Raw genomic sequence first — 21,536 nt, forward strand, 5'->3', positions numbered from 1 at the left:
GGACCCCGCTCAGCTATGAATAACAACTTCTCGTTTCTTCCTTCCTATCCCTTCAACCTTGTCCACACACACACACAGACAGGTATTGATTACTTTGAAAACCCCAGTCTAAAGCAAAGTAGATACTTCCTACCCTGAAGAGGACTGTATTTTCTGCTATCAAAATCTATGCCACAGATATTTTTCCTCTCAAAGACAATTTGATTTCCTTTTGCTTCTGAGTTCCATTATGCTGACAAAAAAAATCAAGCCTCTTTGAGGCTAAATCTTAAAAGTAATTGGTGATCTCCTCACTATGAATAATGTGACTAGATTTTCAATTTGGAGAAATCTGCTTTTTAGGACACTAAGAAACCCAAATTGTAAAACAATCCCAATATATTTTTTTTAAAGCAAAAAACTTTTTCCTTACATTAAAAAGTTAAATCTAACCACATAAAAGTGTTTTCATGGGTGATGGAGAAGTTAGGATACAGAGGGCATGTCTGGTTCCATGAGAGATGGGAAGTTAAAGTAAATAATACATGTAGAAATTTAGTGCTTAAAAGCTTTCTCATGGAAATATAAGGTGGGTTGTGCTCTGGGTCACAACGCTTTCTTTAATGGATCTATTAGTAAGACAAGGAATGCATTGTTGCTGGGCAATGTACCTATTTGCAAAAAAAAAAAAAAAAATCAAGGGGAGGAAAATAAATTGCTTTTTTATTTGATCTTCAAATCAAAGTAATGTTAATAATGGAAAAGGTCTTTGAGATCACCGAGTCTAACACCTCCCCTCCACAAATATTGAGTCAGTTCCAGAGAAGGGAGCTGTCTGTCTGTAAAGCCATAGTACTATGTAGGTCCATCTAACTAGTAATATCACTTTTCCTCAAGACTCCTACCAAGTATGGGTATATACCTCTAACTTCCCAGGTGAGGAGTGAGGATATATATATATATATATATATATATATATATATATATGGAATTTCTTCTTTATCTATTCATCTGTTGATGAACAGAGGTTGCTTCTGTATCTTGGTAATTGTAAATAATTCTGTAATAAACAGTGAGGGGGGCTTATATCTTCTTGAATTAGTGTTTTTGTTTTCTTTGAGTAAATACCCAGAAGTGGAATTACTAGATCATAGAAATCATACGGTAATCCCATTTTTAATTTTCTGAGAACCCTCCATACTGTTTTCCACAATGGCTATACCAAATTTGCATTCCCACCAACAGTGCACAAGGGTTTCTTTTTCTCCACATCCTCCCCAACACTTGTTATTTCTTGTAGTTTTGATTTTAGCCACTCTGACCTGACCAGTGGCTTTAATTTGCATTTCCCTAATTATTAGTCAATTGAGCATGTTTTCATGTGAGCAGCTCTGGGGGGGGTGAGGGGGTGGGAGTACTTGAAGGAGGCTCTAGAGTGACTCACTTGCTCATACACCCCCCTCCTTTCTCTATTTCTGTTTCATTTTGTCTCTTTCTCAGTCTTCTATCTTGACCTGTGTCTGTCTCTCTTTCTTTCTCACTATCTCTGAATCTCTCTCTCCCTTCTTTCTATTTCACAAGAAACTCTCATCATGACCCATAATTGAAGCAAATATCATATACTCTGCAGAAAAGAGCTGTGGTCAGCTTGTCACATGATTGCTCAGCTGCGACTCAGGCATCAGTTCAGTGGGTCCCCAAATTCCAGAGGAACAAACTAACCTCTGCAAGTAGTGACTTAGACTTGAGGGGAAGAAAGTGAGCATGTTTTTCCTCTCTCCATGGAAGACAGTAAGACAATGCCAGGAACTCCAACAACTTCTCCTAAAGATATTATCTCACCAGTTTCAATGTCCAAGACCATTATACTTGGATACTTTTTGGTCATTGAGTAGGTGAGGGGCTAAGTATTTAAAAAGAAGGTTTAAGCTATCTTGGTAGTAGAGATAAGAACTGCTGTTTGCACAACATTCTTGTCCTCCAACTCTTTCACATGGTTCCTTCTCCCCATACCTTTCCACTTGCAAGGTAAGATTGTCCTCCTAGTTCCTTTGTTGGTTGGAAGGACTGTGTAACTAACTGGCCAATAAGTTGTAAATTGAAGTAACAATCATTACAGATAGGCATATAAAACACTGATGCAAAATGTGCCAGGGCCTTCTTTCTCTCTCACAGGACAAATGACAGTGTTCTGGATGAAGGGCTTCATCCTTAGCCTGGGTCTCAGAGTGTGTCACATTTTTCTGTGATTGAGCCCCTGGGAGGAGGGTCATTCTTTATGGCAGCATAACCTAATCAACTTTGATTGATTTTGAATTTTTGCAAAAGGCCCCTCTTTGGAATGTGGGGGCACTTGTACTAATTTCTTTTTTTATTTTCTTACAGTTGAGGTCTTTGCTGAAACTGGGGCAAAGAACCCCAATGAACTTTCTGCAAATACTCATCACTGTAGTTGACAACACAGCACCAGCTTAGAGGTATAGTGCCTGGCTACCAATCCTGAGCACACCATTTACGGTCTCTGTGTTCTTAGGCAAGCTGCTCGACCACTCTGTGCTTCAGCGTTCTCATCTGCAAAACATGGGTGTATGTTCCTATCTCATAGATTGCTATGAAGATAATTATAATTAATATTTTTAATGAGCTTGGATTATTACCTGCCACATAGCAAATTCTACAGTATGCATGCTTCTTAATAAATGGGATGCTCCACCAAACTCCACATCTCATCAGTGCTAACCAGGTACAGATGAAATATCTCCACCTTGATGCTCTTCTTTGCTCTGTTCATTGGTGTAACAGTTTGTCCCTGTAAGTCTATCTGTGCTGAGAGGCCATATTCTTGAGTCAGGACCTTCACCACTACTTGCAGAAAGTTCTTAATTTCTTTATGCAACAATTGCTCACATTTCCAAGGCCAAATACTTCTCAGTTCTCAGCAAATCAATTTCTATAACTCTGGCCATTCTGATTTCTATTTAGACAGAGCTACATGATGTGGGAGTATAGGGAGATTTCTGGCAGTATGCTCTGAAAAATACTAGAGGCAGCTACTTTATTATGAGAATCAAACACACTTTTAAATTTGCGTTACTGTATCTATGATCCATTCTAGCTTTGACCATTGGAGAGGATAAATTGCTCTAGAATTTGGGAGGTGGAGGTAGTGTTAGAGCAGCTTTCTCAATTGTTATGACAGTCTGAGTAAAGTTTTCTTATTTTGCTTTATTGAAATTATTGAAGTTATTGAAAATCAACCCTCTGGGCGTTGCTATCAAACACAAGCTTTAGTTGCATCTAACTAGTGCTGTTCCCATCTAACCATTTGATAGCTAATAACGTGTAGGTGAGGTAGGTGTGGCTCTAGGATTCTGGGATTTATTAAATGTCATGGGAGCTGGCAGGAAATGAACTAGTAGAAAAATGGCCAGTCTCTTCTTGGGTATGGTGCTTCTGCTTTGGATACAGAATGTTAGTTGCTGTTTTTTGTACATTTCACAATTCCAATTATATTATGGTGACTCTCAGAGTCTCATAATGGAAATATATTATAATTGACAAAAGCTATAGGTAGTTTTACAGTAATTTAAGAGAACTATTTTTTTCCATGAATTGTTAAAATATTCTCTTTCTCCACTTTTTATGTAGGAACTTACAGAAATGTATCTCTGAAATCCAACATAACCTTGGAATGAATCTACTCTTTTAGAATATATATTCTCCTTGAACATTTATTAGGACTCTAACATTTTATTCTGCTGTAAATTTTAGTTGCTATCCTATTCTTTACAACCAACTTTTCAAGGTTTAATGTCAATTCCTAATTTGACTTCAAACTTGGCAAGTTTTTGAGTGCATATGAGCTTCAACTGCCTTCATTAATCCCCCTTGTTTTTGTTGAATTCCTTTGGAAGCAACAAAGACAGCAAGAGGTGTGTCAACATAAATTGTGACTGTTGTTTGTGGGAAGGAGATGTGCTCAGATTCTTGCTGAAAGTGAGCCTTTAGGTAAGAAACAGCACAGAAAAAAATCCATGTGTAGGAGGTAAATATCGAACAGGAGTTAAAGTCACTGCTTTGTATGTTTTCTGAATACAACAGTTCGTTTTACCTAGTATTATCATGCACAATACAATCAAAGAAAAGTTAGGTGATAGAGCAGTGTTTTATGAAAATGTTTCAGCAAAGTTTGGATTTTCAAAACTAAAACTCAGGCCTCAAGAAGAAGTAAGATCCCTTGTCTGCTTTTGGTTATGTGGCTGAAGTTCACAATAGGTCAGAATCACATAAACTGTACCTGGGATTTCCTTTAGAAATAATTTTACATTTTAACCCTGACTAGAGTAAAGACCTGGTATTGTGTATAGAAATTATCACAAATGTCATATTTATCCTACATGAAATCAAATTTGTATACTCAATAGCAATTATTAACCTATTAAATAAGGACCACCAATAACCTTATTCTAACCTGAGACTGCATCATAGTTTCTGATACAAAATTCTTACCTATCCTTTCATAAATCTTGCCTTAATTTTAACACTGTAAATCAAAGAGATTTTTAAAATCAGAGTTAAATAATTCAGAACTCAATTTTTGGGGGGTAAATTTTGATAAATATCTTTGGGAGGAAATTGGTAGAATTAAGAGCATTTCAACCTTTATAAAAAATGGTCTGATGTGATTTCCTTTCTGAGTTATTATAAATTTATCTTTAGAAACCAAGTCTATCTTTCCAGGAGACCTTCAATTTCATTTGTCACCCTCTCCCATGTTCCTTGGCGTCATTTCTTACTTGTCCCAATATTATACCTAAAATTTATTGAGATTTAATTTCATGCAGATAATCTTCTAAGTGACTGGTTGCTGACCCTAAGACAGCTATCATTATCATTCTTTTACCAATAAGGACAGTGATTTTTGAGAGGCTAAGCAATTTCTTTAAGTCTCAAAGTTAAACAGTGAACCTGATATTCAAGATCAGATACACCTGTTTCCAAAGTCTAGGCTTTCACTGCTCTATAACTCTATTTGCTGAAGTTTTCAGTCTTATTTTAACATGTTATTTGCATAAAATCTGAGAACTGAGAACTCTCCAAATAAAACAACTTGTACACCTTTGCATGCTTTAAGCTACACGTTCAGTTTTCTAAATTAATGAAATCCCTTGTCTTTCACTAGTTTATTTTATACAATCTTCCTTCCTAGCATCATTTGGCTCTTCTTAAGTCTTACAAGACTGCATCACGTAAACCTCATAAACTAATTTCCCTTGTTACCCACAGGTTTTGGTGAAACCATTTGTCAGTTCCAGCCCAGCTGCCCAGCTCTGCTGCAGTTAGTTGAGGTCCAGGCTCTTTGGGTCCAGAGCAAATCAATCACAGATAGAGAAGGTACAACCTCCCAGGCCAGTGTAAGGGCAGCTTACTGTTACCTTGTAGCTCAGTCTCAGAGAAGCTGTCCTGCTCATGAGACCCATTACCCAACTGTCTGAGTGAAGATTCTCTACACTCACCTATGAGGTGATTACTATTTCTAGCCCCCATTTTTCATGTGAAGATATTCAGGCTTTGGAAAGTCATGCAGCTAATGTAGTAGGCACTTAGGTGGTACACAGCAGAGCTCAGAGTTCAGATCAATTGTTTATGACTTCGAATAAATTGCAAAGAGCTCCATAGACTGCAGAAGACATGTTAAAACAGGGAGCAATTCAAGATCCAGAGAACATATGAGGGAGCCTGAGGTAGTAATTGTGCTCCCCCAGGACAGAGCACCAAGCCTATGAGGAGGGACGGATAATCAAAAATAAACTTCCGCCCACATCTGAGAAATTGCACACTTACATTGACTATCTGCATGGCTCATATATTGCTTATATTTACCTTAATGCAGGGACTCATTACAGCCCTCTTATGGATAAATTGCAATAGAGGATTATAAGGATAATAATGACATTATTAATTATTCATGTGGAAAATGAAAAGGCTGAGTTGAATCCAATTATATATGGAAACAAATGACTTCGAAAAAGTATGGAACTGTCTTTTTAAAACTTAAAATCCAAGCAGTGTTTGCCTGTGCCATTACATATATGAGTTTCTATTTGTTTATTTATAAAATAGCTATTCATGTGAAATCTACATCCTGTGGAGTGACGGCAGGTGCCTAATTGCTTGCCCGTAAGCAAACCATTACTGCAACTGTAACTCTATTACACTATGCAGAGAAAATGCCATGAGTAGAAATAGCTTTTAAGTAAAGTTTTACACCTATTTTGCAACCGATTCCCCCTCCATTTTAAATTAATTTATTTCTTTTAATGCTGCCTTTTTTCTCAAAGGGCCAGGAGATATTGGAAAGTCCAGTTACTGTACTTTACTTATCATGCCTGGTGAAAAGTCAAAAGTAGGGAAACCCTCTTTGCATCTCCCATTTTTCACATGCGGGAAAACAGAACAAGCTTATTAATACACAAGCAGATTGTGACATGAATCAAGCATATGTTAATTAATTATTAGGTGATGCTTGGAGTGGTAATATAGTGTTTTTTGAAATATCTACATCCTGTGCTCACTTCAGTAGCATGTATACTAAAATCGGAAGGATACAGAGTAGATTAACATGGCCCGTGGGCAAGGATGACATGCAAATTTGTGAAATATCTATATCCTTTCGGTGCTTAACTCATCATATCCTTTTTCTGCTCAAAATAGTAAACTGTTATCACTTCCTTGGGTTCGCTTGTCAAGTATTCAGGTTTGAGTCTCTTTCTCTGTCTTGGTATCAGAGGTCAACAACCACTTTCTGATAATCATCTGAAGTAGATTATATATATTTAATCTTTCTTAAATATATATAAATAAATACAAGGTTTTCTAAATTTCTATTTAGAAATTTTCTAAATTTCTATTTATTTCTAAAAAATAAATATGATATTTCTTATCATAATGTATATATATATATATTTCATATATATATATTTCTGTTTCTTTTCTTGAGTCTTTAAATTGATGACAATAAAAATAAAGAGGGAGAAAAGAGGAAGAGGCACTAGGAAGAAGTGAATATCTCAAATTGTCTATGTTTTTATTTCCTAAGGAATCCACAGTTACAACCTCCGACCCAAGGATTCATAAAGTGCTTCTTTACATGTCTATTTAACTATTTTTCTATTTATTTGTTTGTCAATTTTCCTTTTTGAAGCAAAGGGGATTGTGAACATTCTCACAGGCTAAAAATAGTGTCCAACTGCATCAAATTTAGGTTTTTCACTTTCCTTTCTTTCTACCAAAGATTTTTTAACCAGACATAGTTGGGAGCATCTTGGTCAAAGAGAAGTTTGATGGTGTGATTTAGCTTTCCTAAAGGATCCAATTAAAAAAAAAAAATCACGGGCAATAAGAAATGAATGTCTAATGTACCTAAGGAGATAGTATTGAGAGTGGGAATTGTTACTTTACCATCATCGCCATCCTCTCTCCACTGTTGTGCTTTATCTGCCTTCTCTGGCAAAGTCTCTGGCACCCACAGCCATCACTGGAGACTCCATCAAATCCCATGGTGTCCTATGAGGTCCCTGAGTTCTTGCCTTTGGAGCTCTCAGCCTTCCAGTCCTTTCTTGGATCCACTGAACTGTATTATTTCTCCATACCCAGCAAAAAACCTTGTAGTCTATAACTTAAACCTATTAAAAAAAATGTATTTAAAAAAAGATGGAAACAGATAACAGACATAGGTAATAAGTAATAAAAACTAAATAGCACATAGAATTTTAGAAAAGGTCTGGCCTTCATGGTAATGCAAGAAATAAAAGAAAGACACTTAATAAAAATAAACAATATTTTATAGGTTTGTTTTATTATCAGATTTCAGGTTAGTAAGAAACTATCCTGATAATTTGATGATGCTGTTACTATCTTGATGGCAATGGGAACTGACATAATCTTTTGATAGCCCAGTGTTCAGATCTTCTGATATAGGAATCCCAGTCCCAAAAATTCATAGAAAGAAAAAAAAGGCTAACTTTCGTTCTCATTATCTGTAATAAAAAAAGGGAAAAAAAATGAAAAGGAAAAAATGTGCAACCACAATGTCTTACCTGAGTTTTGAGGCACCATCCTGATTAGATATTGTATACTTTACAATATTAAAAAAAAGTTAACTTAGAGTCACAGCTTCAAAGATCAGTTTAAGTACCTATCTGATAGGCGGTATGCCGAATACATTCACATTTATATTGCCATGTAATTCTTAAAATAACCATATGAAATAAAAATTTTCCAAAACTAAAACATGCACCAAATTTTATTGTAACTGTAACAAATATGTACATATTGTTTGAAAAAAAAAAAGGGAATGAAAAGCAACCTAAGTAAATAAAAATAGTTTTGCTAGGTAATGTTAACAATGTGATTTTTTTTCTCAAAATTCCCTTTAATATTCTTATAATCTTATTTTTACAGTATGAGGAAAAAATAAGCTTAGAGAAATATGAACCTGGTAAAAGTACTGTTCTTAAAAGAAACCTACAATGGTTATCAGACAAGTGTGGGTAATGACAGCAGACACAGACTTTTAGACAGTAAATAATTAAAAAAGAAAAAAAAGGAAAACTTCTGTTTTAAAGAAAACAACATAGCTCAGCTAGAGAATTATCTTATGCAGTGTAGACAAATATAAATGGTTCATTTAATTTTTCTTTCTGCAATCTGGCTGGATGTGAGAACTTGATACTTTCTTTGCATTAGTTGAAACCATCAGTTTTAAAAACAAATAGATCTGAAGGTATCACAATGGAGTTTTCTGGGGGTAGTCAATTAACTACCTGAAAAAAATCTGACATAATTCACCAATCACAAACATAGCTCCCACTCAAGTTATTTACTAAGATTTTTTTTAGTAAGATGTTTCCCAAAGTCAAGTTCTAGTTTAAACTTCTGGGTTGAATGGAAACAGGAACACTTACCTTTTAAAATTCAGGAGAACATCCTTGTTAGCATAAGATGTAACTTCAGTTTTTGAAGGCGGCATCTTGTTTCTCATTTGGACCCTAAACAAGGCCAAATACCATGTTATAAGTGGGAACCTGGTATGGCAGTTGCCAAAGTAGAAATCAGCTATGAAAGTCATTTGAGAAGAATGCCAGATATGAGAAAATCAGAACCACCCTCTACTCAATGAAGGATAAATAAAAATGAAAGACTGTCTTTACAGGTTGTTAGTTGCAGCTGATGTAGGTAGAAAAGGGAAATATTAACTGGTAAGTTGATATTAAAACATTTCTCTATTTTATTTTCGAAAACTTTCTTTAAAACAGAATCCTTCTTTGACAGCAAAATCTGAAAACCATCTTGTTCTGTACAGCAAGTAGAATCAGAAAAAGTTAGAAAGATTGTTGAATGGGCAATATTGTTCAGAGGGAAATCTGTATTTTTGGAAGAGGAGAACATATCGGTTAGTAGAAATAGGAAGAACCCAGAACATTACCAGTGTGAACAGAGGTCCCTGAGACCTGGAGAGGCAGACAAAATAAAAGGGAGCCCAAAGATGTTTACATTCTTAAGATGACACATGTAAGGACAAGTAAAAGGAAAGGTGAATTTTGACATAATGGAACAAGGCTTCATTAGAGATTAACTGCATGTTCTCTCCTCCCAGTCGCTCTGGCAATGAGGTTGCTTCCAATGAGCCAATGACTTTAAAATGAGAAATACCACAGTGCGATGAAGTAAGCAGTAACTGGAAGCAGAGCCATGTGAGCTCCATGGAGATGCTTTCTGAAAGAAATTTGGGGAAAGTTTAGAGGGGTTTGCTTTATAAGAGTGTGAGATCATGGATAAAGGCTTAACTGTTATTATAAGAGTGTTTCTGGGTTCAGCCATTTCCCACCTGACCCTAAGTCTAGGCAATTAATAAATCTTGTGGGTAAGACTTTCCCATATTGTCTCACTTAGTCTGTTTACGGATAGTACCACCTGGAAGTAATGGTGGAAAAATGATAGGCCTGACAGATTTAGCAAAACAAAGCACACAAACAGAAAATAGGACAAATATGTTCCACACAATATTTGGACTATATATATAACCCAAATATTGAATATTTATCCAATAATTGATATATATATATATATATATATAGTCAATCTTCTAAATACAGCATATTTATACTAAAAGAATTCATTGTTTATCTGAATTTCAAATTTAACTGGGTGTACTCTATTTTTGTCTGCCAACCTTGTAAAGGAGAAATGTGTAGATGGTCTTGGAGCCAGGGGTAACCTAGGCATTCAGCCTGCCCTTGCAGGAGATAGAGGTTCAGAGATTCTGGTGTTTATTCACCTGGAACAAAATCAACAGAGGTCATCTGATAGGTAACACTCAAATTTTAAAGGAACCTGAAAAATCTCCAAGGTCCCTCTTTTGAAAGGCCTCTCTTTCATAGATTCTGACTTGGTGAGTCTGGGGCAAGTCTCAGTATCTATATTTTAACCAGTACTTCAAGTAGATCTATTATAGATCATTTCAAACTACATTTTGAGAAGAAAAAAATCTAGTCCAACCTTCCTTTTTTTAAAAATATAAGATAACTGCCTAAAAATATAAAATAATATTCTAATCTATCAATACTTACTGTACTATAAATCAAAACAGAAAAATAGTCTTTTGAAATAACAATGACACCATTGATTTAAGAATAAAAACATAAAAATAATTACATTTTCCAAAATAAAAAAAATAATTTAGTGAGAAGAATTCCTATATAGTTTTTCTTTACATTAATGTAAATTTCTTTAATATATGTTTTAATAAGACAACTGGATTGTCGTATCTTCTGCATTTGCTGTTTTAATATTTTGTTTTGGTTGAGATATAGGAAGAAAATTTGGCATCCCACAGATATGTAGTTAAAAAAAAGGGAACACATTTTAAAAATCCTTTTTCACTTAGTGAATATTCTTTTTAAGAAAATTAAAGGGGCAGCAACGTTCATATTAACTCTACAATGACTTTTTTACAATGTTTTCCAAGCAATCAAGCTCTTTATGTAAAATGTGGGGAAAGTTAAACAACACAATATTATTTTATAAGCCTTTGCTTTAGAATTTAAAAAGAACTTAAAAAGAATCAAATGTGTAAATGTTTAAGGGGAAACGTTTTAACAAAATAGCATCATTAGTTTTATGAGACAAATATAACTTACCTGTGAATGGAATATCAATCTATATGTGTGTATACATGTGTACATGCATATATATATATGTACATATACATATATATTCATTGTGTCTGTATGTCTGTATACAGAAAATGAAACAGGTTGTTCTGTTTTGTTCCAGCAACCAAAAAGTAGTCTCAAGCTAGGTTCTTCCTAAATACAAGATAATGAACTTGGTGAATTTATTAAAAAAAAAGAGTAATTTTTAAAATATTTTATTTTATATCATGATACTTACAGTGCCTCAAATAAGCTCTAGATATGATGGTTCTGTTCTAACTCATTTTTTAAGAAAATAAAGAAAGAATCCAGATGTTTAAAGTGTATAGAAAAAAATACCTATGAAAGAGCTGATTTTTTTTTTCAGCTCTATTACCCTATGGCTCCCAAAACCAGTGCTGTGAAATGTGAAGAACCAATATACATGTCTCCTTTCTGTCCTGGGAGAAATAAGGTGGAGAGAGAAGAAGGAGGAGAAGGGGAAGGATGAAGAGGAGGAGGGAGATAAAGAGGAGGAAGAAGGGGGCGGTTGGAGAGGGGAGAATCAGAAGGAGAAGACTTCATAAAAATAACCCAGAATAAGTTCTGGTAGAAAATTACACCCTCGGCCCTTGTCTCTGTCTCCTAATTCATGTGGCCCTTTTCAGGAGGCGAAAAAGCACAGGTAAAGGCAGATTTGTCACAAATGGCTAAAAGCACTTTGCAGAGCATAGTGCCCCTTCCTGTGTTTCTTCCTTTTCTCTCTTCATCTGCTATGCTTTTTCCTTACTTCAGTCCTCTTTTATCTTCTTCCTCTAATCTCCTGTCTTATTCTACCTATCTATCTGTCTTTCTATCTATGTAGATAACTCGATACATAGATATCTATTCATTTTCCCTCAGCTCTCCTCTGTCTTTGGTCTGATTGTGCTTGAGGAACTCGATTTAATGGGGTTTTGGTCCCTCCCACCTGGAAGAGCCATACCTCTTCAGTAAGGAACCATACACAGAAGGTGAGGGGCATAAGACTCATAGCCATAAACACACTGATCAGCCTTTTGTGCAAATTTGTGTGCTATCTCAGCAAATAAGTGAGTCCTCCAAATAATAAGCACACAAATGGTTTTGATGTTCCAGTTTTCAATTAAATGTATTTTTAAACAATCACCACTATTACATAATCAGATAGAGACTAGAAAATTTTGTAACTATAGAAACACATTTTGAGGATCATACATAATAGAAATGGATAAGGTTTACACATGAATATACATATTTTTTGTAATATAATCATATTCCTTCTGTCCCCCTTGAACAAAGAATAGCAACTTATCTTACATACTTAATTGAGGTTTGCATAGAAAGAAGATGCCAGAAAAAAGTGTGTTCAAGGAGTTCAAGATGATGACACGGGAATCTTGATTCATAACCTTGAAAATTGCTGTTCAGGGTAACATCTACCCTAGGACAGTGTTAATTTGTGAGAACATTCTTGAAAGCATTTGGGAAATGTATTTTAAAAGTCATAAAGAGTAGTGCCTGGGTGGCTCAATCGGTTAAGCATCTGCCTTTGGCTCAGGACATGATCTTGGAGTCATGGGATCAAACCCCTCATCTGAACCCCTGCTCAGTGGAGAGTTTTTGCTGCTTCTCCCTATCTCACTCCCTCTGCTCATGTTCTCTCTCTCAAATAAATAAATAAAATAAAATAAAAAAAGAGTCTGAAAATTTTAGATTTTTTTGACCCAATTAAAAACATTTTTAAAAACTTACCCTAAAGCAATATCAAAGCAAGACAGTTCCTATATGAGGATATACACTGTGACATTTTTTGTAATAGCAAAAAAAGGAAAAATGGTAAACAAATAATCAGCAAAAAAGAATTTTTTCAACAATCATGAAATATCCAAGTGATTGAATATTATGCTTTCAGTAAACAGTAAGGTTTTTTCAGTAAGGTTTTCAGTAAGGTTTTCAAAGATAATGAAGAATATGAAATAAATATATAAATGTGTGTATCTATGTATATATATATGTGTGTGCGAGTGTATGCGTGTGTGTACATATATAGTTTAGTTAAAAAACACATTAGTTAACAATGCAATTTTTCATAGATGATTTCTGAGTGTGGGCATTATTTTGCATAGAACAGAAGACTAATAAGAAATACACTCCAATGTTAATAATTGATATCTCTGGATGGTTAAGATTCTGGGTAACTAAAAGCTTCCTATTATTTCCACATTCTCAAATTATTTACATGAATCCCACATTGCCTTGCAATGAACAAGTAAAATTATACCCACATGGTTTTCATGTGTGCAGCATTTATATTTCCAAAGTCCATTGCCAGCTTTCATCAGTGATTCTTGGTCTCAGTGCGGTTCGGTAAATGTGCAAGGATGTTAAAACCACTTTCAAAGTCACCCTCTTCAGCTGCATCCTTTGGGGCTTATTAAGGTGATAAACACCTTTGGCCAAAGGTTATGGTCAGCAACATTCTCGGCAAAATCAAATGCTCCTGTTACCTTTGCTTTTTCATGTCTATGAAACAGGGGCTGTGTGAGAGTTCACTGTGGCACCCCAGGCTGTCCCCACATTGTTCATCCTCATACTCGGTTTGGGCTTTTAAATGAGCCCAGGTATGTTTTAATAACCTTGGAAGTGGGAACTCTTTTGCACCATTCCCATACCCAGCCAGTTGCTGTGTATCTTGGCAGAAGCAAGCTTCTTTCTGAGGAAAGAGAAATATTTCCATTCTTTTATAAGTCATTCCAAGTTTCCTGTGATGTTATAAATAATCGGGCAAACAGCCGGCTTTATTCTGCTTAATTTGATATGGCAGATTTGAAATGTCAAAAAGTTCACTCTCAACATAAGCCATACAACTGGACTCTGCCCAATATTCTCCTTCCTGATGGGATCAACTTTATCAACGAGCTCACTCAGGAAGGCCGCTGAGACCCTGCCGCCTAGTCTTCGCAGGCGCTGACTGATAGAGAAGTCTGAGCTGGCCGTCCCTGCTGTGAGCATGAGGTCAGCCCTTCCTGGGTTTTCTCTGGGGGCCAGGCAACTGGCCTGACAAACTTAGCTAATATACCTGTCAGTCAAGGGAGGCGAGCAGGAGACTAGAAAAACAAAGTTGAAATTAATGTGTGAGTAATTGGAAGAAGAAGAATTCGGTATCAACTCAGGGTAAACATTTCCACAAAAGAGACATATTTTAGTCTCTCTGTGTCAAATGTCCTTTCATGACCAAGTTCAAGGGCTGATTTACACTTTGGAAGTCTGCAGAGAACTAAATTCTGAGTGAACAGATCAAGGTCACCTGACAACAGTGATGAAAGATAAAACCACCATAAATTCAGATGCTTGGCTGAGATTTTTAAATCTGTTGAAAGAGCTAAAAGGGCATTTTGCCAATTAGTCTGATTTTTAATAGGATGTTTCTATTGTTTTTATTCTTTTACCCTGTATTTACAAATCAAACACGGTCTGATGAAACAGCTCAGTGTGGTTTGCCTTGATTCCGAAAAGAGTTAAAGAGAAAAAATAATTATTGAACTTGACTTAACGAGTTTGAATATTAAGCAATTTCCTTTAATAATACACTTGTTTAAAGTAAACTGTTCATAGCTCATCTGGTCTTATGTTTTAGGCTTGTACTTTATCCAAATCTTTTTCTTCTCAGTTTCATGTTATTCTTAAGGCTGTTCATATTCCAATTAAGAACATTTTAGGAAATGTTTTCTGGAAATTAATGTATTGAGCTGATTAGAAACGGTTGAATCTGAATGTGAGAGTAGAGATCAGGTTTTCTAATTTAAACTATGTTTAGAATGTCTGTGTTTGCAATTTTCCTAAAAGCCAGGAAACAAAAACAAAAACAAAACAAAAACAAAAACAAAAGCAAAAAAGGAATTAGCTGTTTGTAAAAATACAAAAGAACCCGTACTTCTGTGTCCTGACTTGTTTACATTGCCTAATGAATGTTGCATTTGCTTTGAGGAATAGGAATATTATGTGAGAATTCTGTGCATGGAGGAGGCAAACACATAGGGAGAATGTGAGTAACTACTGAGAGGCAGGCTTATACCTTAAGATTAAGGGCTTCCTTCTCCTTGTCACATGACCTTTTTAGCCATGCTTTCCTTTTTTTACAGAGTGACTCTGAATCTGAACTTTTCGAATACTTCACCAGGCAGAAACATCACTACCGCCATTCTGGACTAACACATTTCCTTTTTTTTTTTTTTTTACCTGTACTCTGAAAGCTTTAACTATTTTTTAATTTTTTATTTCTTAAATTTTTTGGCAAGGAATGGGAGTTTTATTTTTTAATTAAAATTTAATTAATTAACATATAATGCATTATTTGTTTCAGGGGTACAGGTCTGTGATTCATCAGTCTTATATAATACACAGTGCTCATTACAACATATACCCCGCCAAAGTCCACCACCCAATTATCCCATCCCCACCCTCCTTCCCTCCCACAACCCTCAGTTTGTTTCAGAAGATCAGGAGTCTCTTATGGTTTATCTCCCTTTCTGGTTTTATCTTGCTTCATTTTTATCTCTCTTTCCCTATGATCCTCTGCCTTATTTCTTAAATTTCACATATGAGTGAGATCATATGATAATTATCTTTCTCTGATTGACTTATTTCACTTAACACAATACTCTCTAATTCCATCCATGTCATTGTAAATGGCAAGATTTAGTATTTTGATGGCTATGTAATATACCATTGTGTATATATACCACATTTTCTTTTCTTTTCTTTTTTTTTTTTAAAGATTTTATTTATTTATTTGACAGAGAGATCACAAGTAGGCAGAGAGGCAGGCAGAGAGAGGAGGAAGCAGGCTCCCTGCTGAGCGGAGAGCCTGATGTGGGGCTCCATCCCAGGACCCTGAGATCATGACCTGAGCCGAAGGCAGCGGCTTAACCCACTGAGCCACCCAGGCGCCCTATACCACATTTTCTTTATTCATTCATATGTCAATGGGCTTCTGAGTTCTTTCTATACTTTGGCTATTATGAACATTGCTGCTACAAACATTGGGGTATAGGTGCCTCTTCGGATCACTACATCTGTATCTTTGTGGTAAATATCCAGTAGTGTGATTGCTGGGTCATATGGTAGCTCTATTTTTTTTTTTTTTTTTTTTTTTAAAGAACCTCCATACTATTTTCCAGAGCGGCTGCACCAGCTTGCATTCCCACCAACAACGTAGGAGGGTTTCCCTTTCTCTGCATCCTTACCAACACCTGCTGTTTCCTGACCTGTTAATTTTAGCCATTCTGACTGGTGTGAGGTGGTATCTCATTGTGGTTTTGATTTGTATTTCCCTGATGCCAGGTGATGTGGAGCACTATTTCATGTGTCTGTTGGTCATTTGGATGTCTTCTTTGCAGAAATGTCTGTGCATGCCTTCTGTCCATTTCTTGATTGGATTATTTCTTCTTTGGGTGTTGAATTTGGTAAGTTCTTTATAGATTTTGGGTACAAGCCCTTTACCTGATATGTCATTTGCAAATAGCTTCTCCCATTCTGTCAGTTGTCTTTTGGTTTTGTTGACTATTTCCTTTGCTGTGCAAAAGCTTCTTATCTTGATGAAGTCCTGATAGTTCATTTCTGCCTTTGTTTCTTTTGCCTTTGAAGACACGTCTAGCAAGAAGTTCCTGTGGCTGGGGCCAAAGAGATTGTTGCATGTCTTCTCCTCAAGGATTTTGATGGATTCCCATCTCACATTTAGATCGTTCATCTATTTTGAGTGTATTTTTGTATAAGATGTAAGGAAATGGTTCAGTTTCAGTTTTCTGCATGTGGCTGTCTGATTTTCCCATTTGTGGAATGGGAACATACCATTTGTGGAAGAGACTGTCTTTTTTCCATTGGACAATTTGTCAAAGATTAGTTGACCATAGATTTGAGGGTCAGAGTAATGCCTTCCATACTGCCACGTGCTGGTAGCTGTCGTATCTTTATCTTGCTTTCCTCTACTGCCTGGTTCTCATTCCTGCCATCCCACTGTGGGTACTTTGGATGGTTAGGGAGTATATCACATCCCTAGGGCTGCTTTATCAAGGTACCATAAACTGGGTAGCTTAAAACAGAGATTAATCATATCATATTTCTGGAGGCTCTCAGTCTGAAATCATAGTGTTGCAAGGCCATGTTCCATTGGAAACCTGTGAGGAATTACTCCCTGCCTCTTCCCAGGTTCTGGAGGTTTACTGACAGTGTTTGGTATTTCTTGGTTTACAGCTACATAGCTTCAATCTTTGCCTTTGTTATCATGTGTCATTCTCCCTCATGCCCCCTGCCTTTACATGGTAGTCTACTTATAAGGATGTAAACCGTATCGGAAAGGGGCCCACATTATTCCAGTATGACTTCATTAACTAATTTCATCTGCAATGACCCCATTTCCTAACAAGGTCACATCCTGACATACTGGGGGTTAGAGCTTCCACATATCTTTTTTTGGGAGGAACACAATTCAGCCCATGACAGGTGATGTACAAGCACTAGGTATAACTGCGTATAATGTTACTTACAAACAGTTGGTCAATAATGACATATTGATAGATTTTTTTTTAATAAATTTTAAGGAAAAATTACTTCTGTTGTACCTTCAACGGGGCAGTCATGGTAATAGTGAACACATATTAAAAATTTATCCTTGACATTTCTTCCTGTGCAAGCGTTCTCTACTTTTTAAACTTTCCCAAACCATAGGCAAATAGGAAAAAAAGTCATCTCGTATAATACTCTCAGGTTTGGAATTAGTTGAGATGCCTTGTTTAAGAAGGTCAGTATAAAGTTTAATTGGATATGTTTAACTGAAGTATTAAATAGAGACATTGTTGGTCTGAACAGATCAAATGCCAGATAAAGGCAAATATAATAAAGATGTCAGGGTGCTTCTCTGGAACAAGAGAGATCATTATGCATTTATGTTACTTAAGAAGGCAAAGGGCAGAATACAATTTACACTATGAAATGTTACATTTCTGATTTTCTGGAATTTTTTCTTTTCATTTTGTTATAGATAATCCACTGGCTACCGGTAGGTTATGATTAAATATTGTCATAATTTTCTATTAGTCTAATGGGAAATTTACTTAAAATGTCCAACCCTTCCATCAATTCTGTGATGCTGTCAGCATTTTTTGACAATAGAAAAATTCATATGAGTGAATTTTTTATTTCATATAGAGTGAGATAGAAATCCCAATAAAGTACTAGAAATTTTGGACTTTCCAGTTAATTAATTTTAACCATAATTTACTATTATATTCAAGGCATTGTTTGATACTGGGGTTACAATTAAAAATGGAGTAAAACACTTCTTTATTTTCCATAAACTATAATTTCATAGGTACATGTATAGAACTTTTTAAAATAGCCTATAATAAATATTTTACTCATAACACAAATACAGTGATACTGAACAAAGGCAAAGAGAGCTTAATTTGCACTGGCTGGATCAGAGAATCAGATAGGTTAGGCTAAGCTACCAAACCATTCCAAAATCTCAGTAGCTTAACACACACACACACACACACACACACACACATTCCTAATTCATGATACATGTTCAGTGTGGATTAGGCTGTACTCATTGTAGCACTTAAGCTGCATTGGTTTTCTCATAAGCCATAAGACACAAGAAAAGAAAGAGAAATGTGGGAATCACTCAATGGAATCACTCTTAAGCTTCTATCCAGAAGGACACATAGCACTTCTGCTCAAATTTCTCTGGCCAAGTCAATTCATGAGACCATGACAAAATATAAAATGTGTGAGGGATGAGGGTAGAAGTATTGTACAGTGTGGCCAGAAGCTGGAGAGTATGGAAATAATTTGCATGCATCCAAGTGACTATCACTGTTGTCATTTGCAAGATGAGAGCTAGAATTTTAGAAAGTGGGATTTGTGCTAAGGGCAGAACGCTCAAAAAATTGGGAAAAACCCTGGAAAACAGTGATAGAAATTTTTTTGGTAAGTGGGAAATATTTGTGCATGATCAAAAAGTATGAGGATAAATGTAGTGGGAGAAAAATATGACAAGAGCACATTTTCATTAAGTCTTCAAGGGCCTTATGTTAAGTTGGGTTCTTCCAGTGCTGATCTTAGAACTGAAAATAGGTGAAAAGTTTTTTTTATTTGGGAAGTTGTGATGGCTTTTTTGATGTGTCAACTAGGTTAGGATACATTCCACCAGTTATTCAATCAAAGACCAATCAAGGTATTGCTATAAGTCGAATTTGCTGATATAAAGGAAGTTTCTTAATCAGTTGACTTTATATGGGAAAGAATGTCCTGAATTCATTCTCTTATCCCAGCCTCACATGCTGCAGGTGGTCAAATCGGTTTGATGCCAATAAGCACTTACCTAGAACCAGCAGGAGGGATGAACCAGAGCCCAAAAATCACCATAAAATCCAGCTTCCCTGTGAGTCCAAAGGTGCAACATTCCTGTGCAAAACTCAGGCACGTGGTAGCCATATGCTGGATGGAGGCACGTGCTTAGTGCCCACTTGCATAAAAAATTAAGAAATATAAATTTTAAAATACACAGTGTTTCATTTTCTCAGCAGCCTGACCTAATTATTACCAGCAGGTACAGTTGGTCAGTAGCTTTGATTCCACCCACCCACATTCCTTGGTTTCTAAGTAAAAGACATCAGTCTCTCATTTGTTTTCCTTATTTTTATTTGAATACTGCTGAAATATTCCACACCAGCTCCTCTTCATCCCTTCTTTCTCATTTTATAAGCTTTGATTCACCTGTAAAACATATTTTTATAAAAGCCAGAGAAATAACAGCAGCCATAAAAAGCCCACACACCTAAGCATGGTCTGTGTTGTTAGTGATCCAAAAAAAGTCTCTTGCTCACAACAAGCATTGCTTGGCAGTCTCATCCTCTGTTTCTTTTCTTCTCCAACCATTGAGCTCACAAGCCTGGCAAGGTCAGAATAACTGAATGCATTTTTTTTTTTTTTAAATAATCATTTGACAGTGTTTTCTTAAAACCTCTAGGTTTTTATGAACAAGGTGATGGCCACAAAGGATTCATCTTGACAGCTCAAAAATCGGTGCATGTTGTGTCTCAGGGATCAGAGAAAGCAGGAAAAATAAAGTAAATTCATCATGCAAATGAACACACATCCTTACACACATCCATGTGCCTTTTTTATCTACATAGGCCACATTGATTTCTATTTTAGTTTTCCTATGGCCATTGATATGATGCATAGGGAAATATCCAGAGAATTAAGAGGTTTAAAATTCAATGCCAATATGTATTGCCCTTCTAGTTTTTGCTAGAAAAGTCTTAAAGAATATGCAGGTGACTTTAGCATTTCCTGTAGATAAAATGCCAAACCCTTCAACAAAGAGAGAAAACTTTTATAAAATCTAGTGACCACACTTTTATTATGGTCATATTTGCCTTCTATCCCATGCTTTAATAGTAAAAGATATGACCATTCATGAGAATGTTGATATTACTGACATTTCAGGGAAGTTGTTTGAATAATGACATGTGCTATAATTCAGTCTTCTAATCCTCTTTTCTGTAAAACCAGTTCTGTGAGATATTGTCAGGCTTTCAGTGAGACGAGGACTCACAGTAAATAATTAGCAAATGTTGGTTAACATGGTCAACTAGTTGCTTTTCTGCAACATTTCTTAGTGCTTTAAGATCGAATGCATAGAAAGGTCTCAAAGAGCTCAAGTTTCCAGAACACAGTTTGAAAATGTTCTGAAAAGTAAGAAGCATTTGTCAGCTTCAAAGACTCTCACATTTTTAATTTTAGCTCTGACCTCTGAGCAAAACTCCAGATGAATATAATCTACTGTTCTTTAGACATCTGTTAACAGAGGACCTTTGGATCTTGTTCATCACCTACCTCAAGTGCATAATACAGTGCCTGATACACAATAGATGGATATACTTTTGAATGTTCTTAAATTTCTGGTGGTATAAAAATAAGTTTTATCTCTTTCATCTTCTTCTTTAAAAGTTGAGTCTGAAAAACCAGAACTTGGTAGACACAAGGCTAGAAAAATTTAATGAACATATAAATTGACTATTTTATTAATAAAGAAAGCTGAACATTCTGATGGACTTGCCCTAAATATATGAGCAGATGAGGCCAACTGTTTTGGTCCATTGGACCACCGATATGCTTTAAAGCCATATTCATAACAATAGTCTCTAAACATGCTTTAAGTGATTATTGAAGGTCTCCTTTATTCTAAGATACCATGAATTTGTTCTTTCTATTGAGGAATTAAGTTAAGTAGCTTGGTTGGAAAAGCTTTCCTACATATCATTTTGACTC

Source organism: Enhydra lutris, unplaced genomic scaffold (genome assembly GCF_002288905.1).
Source record: "Enhydra lutris kenyoni isolate GAN:26980312 unplaced genomic scaffold, ASM228890v2 scaffoldscaffold20, whole genome shotgun sequence".
Classification (NCBI taxonomy): domain Eukaryota; kingdom Metazoa; phylum Chordata; class Mammalia; order Carnivora; family Mustelidae; genus Enhydra; species Enhydra lutris.